Source organism: Cherax quadricarinatus, chromosome 96, assembly GCF_038502225.1.
Source record: "Cherax quadricarinatus isolate ZL_2023a chromosome 96, ASM3850222v1, whole genome shotgun sequence".
Classification (NCBI taxonomy): Eukaryota; Metazoa; Arthropoda; class Malacostraca; order Decapoda; family Parastacidae; genus Cherax; species Cherax quadricarinatus.
In genome coordinates, this window is record NC_091387.1 from 6335371 (window position 1) to 6346657 (window position 11287).

Consider the following 11287-nt stretch of genomic DNA (forward strand, 5'->3'; position numbering starts at 1 on the left):
TGTTTCCTCACCCGCTTCAGGTACCGGGGCTTCGACTGACTCCTTCGATTTGTCTGAACTCCGCTCTCCTTTGACTATGCTTCCGGCTTCTCCCTCTACGGTACGGCAATTTTCGAATCGCCCACCCATTTCATGCCGGACCAACTCCGGTCCTACTCCTAAACGCCAACGTCAATCTCCTGATGATGCTCCGTCGTTACCTTCCCATTCTACTCGGAAACGACCGACACGTCAAGCACTCCCTCTCCACGCTCAGTTTCGGACCACACAATGGACTAAATTCTTTACTTTAAGACCAACTTCTTCTTCTGCCTACCTTTCTGACCATAGTATTGCCAAAGCGCTCCTGCGTCATGTTGGCAGAGATATTTCATTTCACGCTCTCAAGAGCGGTACGCGCATCGTCACTGTCCAGAATGCTACCCAAGCTCATGATCTTTCTCTCCTTTCGAATATCGATACTACTCCTATCACTATTGAAAAACATCTTTCTCTCAATTCTTGTAGTGGTACTGTCATTCTGCCCCATACCATAGTCCAACAGAATTTCCAGTCATGTGGCAATGACATTTTTGAACAGCTGGAACTCCAGGATCTCCCAATCCTCAAAGTAGACACTTATGTCCTTCCTGCCCGGGGGCGGAGACGTTACCCTTGCAATGTGGCTCGTTTAACTTTTGACAGCCGAGAACTCCCGTCCTCTGTATATGTCGCGGGACATCGGTTACAAGTTCGAAAGGTGATACCTACACCGCAACAATGTAGAAATTGCTGGCGTTTTGGTCACCCAGCGAAATATTGCAGATCTATGGCCGAATGCCCAGTCTGTGGTGCCGACAACCATTCTAATACATCTTGCAGTCAACCTCCATCTTGCCTTAATTGTAATGAAGCTCACCCTTCGTACTCCCGCCGTTGCCAGGTCTACTTAAATGAACGTGAAATCCGTTGCCTCAAAGAGGCAGAAGGTCTCCCTTATGCTATGGCAGTTACTCATCTCCGCCTCCAAGGGAGACTACCCCGTGTTTCTTATTCTCGTGTTTCCAAACATCCCCCCACTTCTGGGGTCCCATCTTCTGCAGCCTCCTCTGTTGTTACCCCTCCCATAGCCATTACGGCATCTAATCCTTTTGCTGTCCTTGGCTCTGACGTCCCGACTACAACTCAGTCTGTTCTCACATCTTCGCGTCCTTCCTCACAAGCCCCAGTATCGACAAGACCTCGTACGACACCTAATACCAATCGCCCCTCTACTCAGAAGTCCAAAAAATCCACATTGCTCAAATCTTCTTTGCCCCTTCCTTCCCTTCTTCCACCTCCACACGTTACCTTTCCAGTCTCTGTACCTAGTTCTTCCCCTCTCTCTGGCTCTATTACAAGTGTGGAGATTCACCCTCCTCCTCGTACTATGCCTTCCACCCCCGTCCCCTCCCAAGTTTCTCCCTCTTCTGTCACCTCCCAGGTTTCTACCTCTTCTGTCCCCCCCCACACTTCATCTCCAGTCCCTTACACTTTTCCCTCCCCCTCTACTTTGGTACAGTCCATTACTGTCCCAATCTTTACTCACCCTCCTCCTCCTATCTCCAATATGGTTTCCCATACATCTTTGAATTCAGAAACACTTGAAGCCATTTCAGAATATATTGCAGAGACTAAACCTTCAATGGACACTGATTCACTTCCTGTTCCTTCTCTTCCCTCTCCTCCATCTTCACAACCCCATTCTTCGCAACGCTCCGTTCCTTCGCTACTTGAACATCTTCCAATGCCACCACACGTTGACTTTTCTAACCCCTCTAGTCCGTAGGTGCCTTTACCTACAGATTCCTGATATTTTCTTCATCGCCAATCATGGCCTATTTACAGTGGAATATCCGCGGCCTCAGGGGTAATCGGGGTGAGCTTCAGATGTTGCTTTCCAGGTTTTCCCCTGTTGGTGCTTGCTTACAAGAACCAAAATTACACTCGGCTGTTTTCCAACCTATCTCAGGCTATAATTTATTGTATTCTTCGGATCCTTTCTCAGATGGGACCTTTAATGAAAGTGCCCTTCTTCTACGCAATGATATTCCGTACTGTCAACTATTTGTCCATACCTCGCTGCATTACACTGCAGCCCGTATCCACTTGAATAAGTGGTTTACAATATGTTCTTTATATCTCTCTCCTTCTCGAGCATTTTCTATCCCAGACTTTGCCTTTCTTGTTTCATCCTTACCACCACCACTTCTGTTACTTGGTGATTTTAATGCCCACCATTTCCTCTGGGGGGGGTCTCATTGTGACTCACGTGGCATTCAGTTGGAGGCTTTTCTTGCCTCTCACCCCCTCCATGTTTTAAATACGGGTACTCCCACCCATTTTGATCCTCGTACTCATACTCTCTCTTGCATCGATCTATCAGTCTGCTCTTCCTCCACAGCACTAGACTTCACCTGGTCTGTTCTACCAGACTTACATGACAGCGATCATTTTCCGATCATTCTTACTTCTCCTTCCTATTCACCACCTTCCCGTAGCCCTCGCTGGCAATTTGATCGGGCAAATTGGGATCTTTACTCACACCTCACTGCTTTTAGTGAGGTTCCTTCTTCATCCTCCATTGATGAGCTCCTACACATCTTCTCGACATCAGTTTATACCGCAGCTTCTCATTCTATACCCCACACCTCAGGCAGGCATTCTCAGAAGTGCGTGCCTTGGTGGTCTCCTGCTTGTGCTCGTGCAGTACGTTTGAAACGTGCTGCATGGGGCAGGTACCGGTACAATAGAACCGCTGAGAGACTTGTTGATTTTAAGCAGAAGCGTGCGATCGCTCGCCGTGTCATCCGTGAAGCTAAACGCACTTGTTGGCGAGACTATGTTTCCACCATCACCTCTGCTTCTTCTATGAGTGCAGTCTGGAAAAAAGTGAGGAAATTGAGTGGTAAATACTCTCCTGACCCGGCTCCTGTTCTACGGGTCACTGGTGTTGATATAGCAAACCCTCTCGACGTTGCCATTGAACTTGGCACACATCTGGTCCGTATTTCCCGAGGGCTCCATCTATGCCCCTCGTTTCTTTCCTCAAAGTCTGCCAGAGAGTTAGTACCCTTGGACTTTTCTTCTCTCGGAGAAGAACAGTATAATGTGCCTTTTACACTTCAAGAACTGGAGGCAACGCTCTCAGCTTGCCGATCATCGGCAGCTGGGCCTGATGACATTCATATTCGTATGTTACAACATTTACATCGGTCAGCCCTTGTAGTCCTCTTACACCTCTTCAATCTTATTTGGGCACAAGGAGTTCTTCCCCAGCTGTGGAAATCTGCCATTGTTCTCCCTTTCCGCAAACCGGGTACTACAGGACATGATGCCTCCCACTATCGCCCCATCGCTCTTACAAGTGCAGTTTGCAAAGTGATGGAACGCCTCGTAAATCGACGTTTAATGTGGTATTTAGAGACTCACAACAGTCTCTCCGCTAGTCAATATGGCTTTCGTAAGGGTCGTTCTACCATAGACCCCTTACTACGCTTGGATACGTATGTTCGTAATGCCTTTGCGAATAATCACTCAGTTATTGCCATATTTTTTGACCTTGAGAAGGCATATGACACAACTTGGAGGTATAATATTTTGGCCCAGGCCCATTCCTTAGGCCTCCGAGGCAATCTACCATCCTTCCTTAAGAACTTTTTAACTGACAGACATTTCCGTGTTCGAGTCAATAATGTTCTTTCCCCGGACTTCGTCCAAGCTGAAGGTGTCCCTCAGGGATGTGTTCTAAGCACAACACTTTTTCTCCTTGCTATAAATGATTTGGCCTCTGTTCTTCCACCCAATATTTGGTCATCACTCTATGTTGATGACTTCGCTATTGCTTGTGCAGGCGCTGACTGTCACCTTATTGCAGTTTCTCTCCAGCATGCGGTCGACCGTGTTTCCACTTGGGCCACCACACATGGGTTTAAATTTTCAAGTACCAAAACTCGCCAAATTACTTTCACTAGACGCTCTGTTATCTCCGATCATCCTTTGTATCTCTATGGCTCCCGTATCCCCGAACGTGATACAGTCAGGTTTCTAGGCCTTCTCTTTGACCGTCGGTTAACCTGGAAACCTCACATTACCTCTCTGAAGGCAACTTGTCACAGCCGGCTAAACCTTCTTAAAACCCTTGCTCATCTTTCCTGGGGAGCTGATCGTCGAACTCTGCTTCGCCTACATTCAGCCCTCGTTTTATCGAAACTCGATTATGGTGACCAGATTTATTCCGCGGCCTCTCCTGCTACTCTCTCTAGCCTTAACTCTATCCATCACCAAGGCTTACGTTTGTGCCTTGGTGCTTTTCGATCTTCCCCTGTTGAGAGCCTCTATACAGAAGCAAATGTTCCATCCTTGTCTGATCGCCGTGATGCCCATTGCCTTCGTTACTATGTACGCTCTCACGATCTACACAATCCTTCCATTTATAGAATGGTCACCGATATTAGTAGACATTCTTTATTCGTTCGCCGCCCCTGTTTGCTCCGTCCCTTTTCTCTTCGCCTACTTTCACTCTTGTCTTCCCTTCAGTTACCACCTTTATATGTTCATGTAGCATCTCACTTTTCCCTACCCCCCTGGGAAGTTCCAGCTGTTCGGGTCTGTTCTTTCTCACTCCCTTGCTCGAAAGCTCAACTGCCTACGGTGGCTTCCCGCTCTCTTTTTCTTGATCACTTCCACTCTCATTCTCATGCCACCGCTGTGTACACAGATGGCTCTAAGTCTTCAGACGGCGTCGGATTCGCAGCAGTGTTTCCGGACAGCGTCGTACGAGGGCATTTACTATCTTCAGCTAGCATTTTTACTGCTGAACTGTATGCCATTCTTGCAGCACTTATTCGTATCGCATCTATGCCTGTGTCATCATTTGTAGTAGTCTCAGACTCCCTTAGTGCTCTACAGGCTATACGAAAATTTGATACATCTCATCCCCTAGTTCTCCGTATCCAACTTTGGCTACGCCGTATCTCTACCAAACATAAAGATATTGTTTTTTGTTGGGTCCCTGGTCATGTCGACGTACAGGGCAATGAACAGGCAGACACTGCTGCGCGGTCAGCAGTATATGACCTACCAATTTCCTATCGAGGTGTTCCATTTCTAGACTATTTTGCTGCAATAGCTACCCACCTTCGCACCCGTTGGCAACAACGTTGGTCAACTCTGCTCGGTAACAAACTTCATTCTATTAAACCGAGCATAGGTTACTGGCCGTCTTCTTGTCATCAGTGCCGAGGTTGGGAGACCACTCTCTCCCGCCTTCGCATTGGCCACACTCGTCTTACTCATGGGTATCTCATGGAGAGGCACCCTGTTCCTCTCTGTGAGCAGTGTCAAGTTCCAGTATCGATTAGCCACATTCTGTTAGACTGCCCTCTCTATCAACGAGCACGCAGAATTTACCTCCAACGTCGTCTTCGTTCTCCTACTCTCTCTTTACCTTCCCTTCTTGCTGATGGACCCTCCTTTAATCCTGACTCTCTCATTGACTTCTTGACAACGACTGATTTACTCCACAAACTCTGATGATACTTTTCACACTCCCCTCAGCCCTTTCTGGTTCAGTCTCTTGCTGCCCTTTACCCTTTCACCATCCACTGCCCCGCTGTTATCCGTAACCTGTTGCTCATCCATCTCCCTTTTGCCACCTGATGCCCTCGCTTCCTTCCTGCCCTGCAGCGCTGTATAGTCCTTGTGGCTTAGCGCTTCTTTTTGATTATAATAATAATTCAGCCACAGAGTAGTCAGGAAGTGGAATAGTTTGGGAAGCGATGTAGTGGAGGCAGGATCCATACATAGCTTTAAGCAAAGGTATGATAAAGCTCACGGTTCAGGAAGAGTGACCTAGTAGCGACCAGTGAAGAGGCGGGGCCAGGAGCTTGGAATCGACCCCTGCAACCTCAAGTAGGTGAGTACAGGAGTGACAGACCACAGCAATGTTAACACAGCAGTGACTGACCACAGTAATGTTAACACAGCAGTGACAGACCACAGTAATGTTAACGCAGCAGTGACAGACCACAGTAATGTTAACACAGCAGTGACTGACCACAGTAATGTTAACACAGCAGTGACTGACCACAGTAATGTTAACGCAGCAGTGACAGACCACAGTAATGTTAACGCAGCAGTGACTGACCACAGTAATGTTAACACAGCAGTGACTGACCACAGTAATGTTAACACAGCAGTGACTGACCACAGCAATGTTAACGCAGCAGTGACTGACCACAGTAATGTTAACACAGTGACGTATGAGAAAATTTTAGAAAGGATTTAATTTTAAATGGGTTTTTGTTAATTGACCAATTTTACCTATATAATATTCCACGAAGATAATGTATATTGCTTTGCCTCACTAGAAGCTCCAGTAACACACCTGAAAACGTAGTCACTGTTTAATTTTCTTAATTAGCAACATATGTAATCAGGTATCTAATAACCTGGAGGTTACCTGGAGGTTATTCCGGGGATCAACGCCCCCGCGGCCCGGTCCATGACCAGGCCTCCCGATGGATCAGGGCCTGATCAACTAGGCTGTTACTGCTGGCCGCACGCAGTCCGACGTACGAGCCACAGCCTGGCTGATCCGGCACCGACTTTAGGTATCTGTCCAGCTCTCTCTTGAAGGCAGCCAGGGGTTTATTGGCAATTCCCCTAATGCTTGATGGGAGGCTGTTGAACAGTTTTGGGCCCCGGACACTTATGGTGTTTTCTCTTAGTGTACCAATGGCGCCCCTACTTTTTATTGGCGGCATTTTGCATCGCCTGCCCAGTCTTTTACTTAGAAAAGTTATTAGGTACATTATTCGCCCTAATTCCATCACCAAATTTGACCATGTTCCTTCATACAGACCAGATTTAAATAAATTTACCCCTCTTCAAGGGGGGCTCCTTGGCGTGGTGAAGAGGCTCTTGGTCTGAGGAATTAGACCTATCGGTCTTCTTCCTCAGACCGAACCTAATTACCCCCCAATCTCCCCTCCCCTATCCCATCCTCCCCATCCTCCCCTTTTTTCCTTTCCTCCTCCTCCTCCCCACTCCTCCCTTTTGCCCTTCCTCTTTTTGTCCTTTGGGATTTCTCCCACAGGCGCGCTAGTTCCTAGGTAGGAGAAAGGACACCGGGGTCCATCCCATTCCGTTGAGGTTTCTTGGCGGTGGCGTAGTTTGCCGTGGAATCTGGATTGCCTAGGGATGTCCCGATCCCTCTCCGGTATCCCGGAGTAGCTTTGGGTGTCTTTTGGGCGACGGGTGTAGCTCTGGAAGCCACCTTTCGGATTCCGGGGGTGGTGGCTGAAGGAGGTATGCTTTGTGGCGGATATCCGGCCGCCCTCTCTTTTGTCCACCGAGGTAGCTCGGCAGATGTGAGGTTGCTATCCCAGATTGCTGGTTTACTGGCATGAAGGGTAGGGTATGGCACGGGTTCCATGCTGCATCTGCGCTACTAGCGGTGTCGAGTCCTCTTGGGCGCGGAGGGAGATTTCTGGCCCTTTCATCCCTCCTAGGAACTATCCCTCCCCGGTCCCCCCTTTTTTTTTCTTTTTTTTATTTTTATTTTCTTTTCTTCTTTCTTTTTTTTTCTTAAAAACAAAAAGAAAGAAGTAACCTAACCATGGCAGCCCTAGTCCATGAACCTGGTACCCCCGGGCCCCTTCTTGATACCGCACCCCGTTCTGACCCCGCCTCGTCTTTGGACCACTCTTCAGACATTCCTCATGCCTCTGTACCTATTGCCGGTGCTGTTTCCTCACCCGCTTCAGGTACTGAGGCCTCGACTGACTCCTTCGATTTATCAGACCTTCGCTCTCCTTTGACTATGCTTCCGGCCTCTCCCTCTACGGTGCGGCAATTTTCAAATCGCCGACCCGTTCCACGTCGGACCAACTCTGGTCCCACGCCTAAACGTCAACGACAATTACCTGCTGATGATACTTCTCCACCTTCACCTTCTCGTTCTTCTCAGAAACGATCGACACGTCCTTCACTACCTTTCCACGCTCAGTTTCAGACTGAACAGTGGACTAAATTCTTCACTTTACGACCAACTTCCTCTACTGCCTATCTTTCTGACCATAGTATTGGCAAGGCACTCCTACGCCATGTTGGTAAAGATATTTCTTTTCATGCTCTTAAGAGCGGTACGCGCATCATTACCGTACAGAATGCTACCCAGGCTCGTGAGCTCTCTCGTCTTACCCATATAGATACTGTTCCTGTCACCCTTGAAAAACATCATTCCCTCAATTCTTGTAGTGGTACCGTTATTCTGCCCCATACCATAGTTCAACAAAATTTCCAGACATGTGGCACCGACATTCTAGAACAGCTGGAACTCCAAGATCTCCCAATCCTCAAGGTAGACACTTACGTTCTTCCTGCCCGTGGGCGGAGACGATACCCTAGCAATGTGGCTCGTTTAACTTTTGACAGCCGAGAACTCCCATCCTCCGTTTATATAGCAGGACATCGGTTACAAGTTCGAAAGGTGATCCCTACACCACAACAGTGTAGAAATTGCTGGCGATTTGGCCATCCAGCGAAATATTGCAGATCTATCGCCGAATGCCCAGTCTGTGGTGCCGATGACCATTCTAATACGTCTTGCAATCGATCTCCCTCTTGCCTTAACTGTCATGAGGCTCACCCTTCGTACTCTCGCCGTTGTCAGGTCTATTTAAACGAGCGGGAAATCCGTTACCTCAAAGAGACAGAAGGTCTCCCTTATGCCATGGCAGTTTCTCATCTCCGCCTCCAAGGGAGACTCCCACGTGTTTCTTATTCCCGTGTTTCAAAACGTCCCCCCACTTCTGGTATCCCATCTTCTACACCCACCTCTGTGGTTACCTCTCCCATAATCACTCCTGTATCTAATCCTTTTGCTGTCCTCGGCTCAGACGTCCCTACTTCAACGCCTCAGTCTAATCTCGCTTCTTCGAGTTCTCTCTTACAAGCCTCAGTATCGATGAGACCTCGTACGACACCTCTTCCCAATCGTCCCTCTACTTCTCAAAAGTCAAAAAAAGGTCCGGTAACACCTCCTACCCATCTTCCACCTCCTCATTTTACCCTCCCTGTCTCTGTCCCTAGTTCTTCCCCTCTCACTGGCTCAGTTACAAGTGCAGAGGTTCACCCTCCTCCTCGTAATGTACCTTCCTCCCCTGTTCCCTCCCAAGTTTCTTCCTCTTCTGCCACCTCCCAGGTTCTTGTCTCTTCTGTCCCCTGCCACGCTTCTCCAGTTCCCTCCACCCTTTCGCCCCCCCCTACCTTGGTACAGTCCAATACAGTTCCAATCTTTACTCATCCTCCCCCTACCATTCCCAATATTGTCTCCCATACGACATCTCTGAATTCCGAAACACTTGAAGCAATCTCTGAATATATTGCAGAGACCAAACCATCAATGGACACTGATCCACCTTCCGCTCTTCCTCTCTCCTCTGCTCCATCTGCGCAACTCCTTTCTTCACAGCGCACCGTTCCTTCGCTGCTTGAACATTTTCCACTGCCTCCGCATGTGGACTTTTCTAACCCTTCTAGTCCGTAGGAACCCTTACCTGCGGATTTCAAGTATCTTTATCATTGCCAATCATGGCCTTTTTACAGTGGAATATACGCGGCCTCAGGGGTAATCGGGGTGAGCTTCAGATGTTACTCTCCCAGTTTGCCCCTGTTGGTGTTTGCTTACAGGAACCAAAATTACACTCTGCTGTTATTTCTCACATCTCAGGCTATAATTTATTGTATTCTTCAGATCCTTTTCCTGATGGGACCTTTAATGAAAGTGCCCTTCTTCTCCGCACTGATATTCCGTACCATCAGCTATTTGTTCATACTTCGCTGCATTACACAGCAGCCCGTATCCACTTACATAGGTGGTATACGCTCTGTTCTTTATATCTCTCTCCTTCTCGGGCATTATCTATTCCGGATTTTGCCTTCCTTGTTTCGTCATTACCGCCACCGATTCTGTTACTTGGTGATTTTAATGCCCACCATTTCCTCTGGGGAGGGTCTCACTGTGATTCCCGTGGAATTCAGTTAGAGGCTTTTCTTGCCACCCACCCCCTCCATGTTTTAAATACAGGTACTCACACCCATTTTGATCCTCGGACTCATACTCTCTCTTGCATCGATCTCTCAGTTTGCTCTTCCTCCGCCGCATTAGACTTTACTTGGTCTGTTCTCCCGGACTTACATGACAGTGATCATTTCCCAATCATTCTTACTTCCCCTTCATATTCGCCACCTCTTCGCACCCCACGCTGGCAATTTAATCGGGCAAATTGGAACCTTTACTCACACCTGACTGTTTTTAAAGAGGTTCCTTCTTCGTCCTCCATCGATGAGCTTTTACACCTCTTCTCGTCCTCCGTTTTCACCGCAGCTTCTCATTCTATACCCCAAACTTCGGGCAGGCATTCTCAGAAATGCGTGCCTTGGTGGTCTCCTGCTTGTGCTCGTGCAGTACGTTTGAAACGCGCTGCATGGGGCAGGTACCGGTACAATAGAACCACAGAGCGACTCCTTGATTTTAAACAGAAGCGTGCGATCGCTCGCCGTGTCATCCGTGACGCTAAACGCACTTGCTGGCGAGATTATGTCTCCACCATCACCTCTGCTTCCTCTATGAGTGCAGTCTGGAAAAAAGTACGAAAACTGAGTGGTAAATATTCTCCTGACCCGGCTCCTGTTCTGCGGGTTGCCGGTGTTGATATAGCAAACCCACTAGATGTTGCCAATGAAATTGGCAATCATCTGGTCCGTATTTCGCAGGGACTCCATCTATGCCCCTCATTTCTTTCCTCAAAGTCTGCCAGAGAGTTAGCACCCTTGGACTTTTCTTCTCTCAGAGAAGAACAGTATAATGTGCCTTTTACACTTCAAGAACTGGAGGCAACACTCTCAGCTTGTCGATCATCGGCAGCTGGGCCCGACGACATTCATATTCGTATGCTACAACATTTACATCAGTCAGCCCTTGCAGTCCTATTACACCTTTACAATCTTATTTGGTCACAAGGAGTTCTTCCACAGCTGTGGAAATCCGCCATTGTTCTCCCTTTCCGCAAACCAGGCACTACGGGACATGAAACCTCCCACTATCGTCCCATTGCTCTTACCAGTGCAGTTTGCAAAGTAATGGAACGTCTAGTAAATAGACGTTTAGTGTGGTATTTAGAGACACACAACAGTCTCTCCACTCGTCAATATGGCTTTCGTAAGGGACGTTCTACCATAGACCCCTTACTGCGCTTGGATA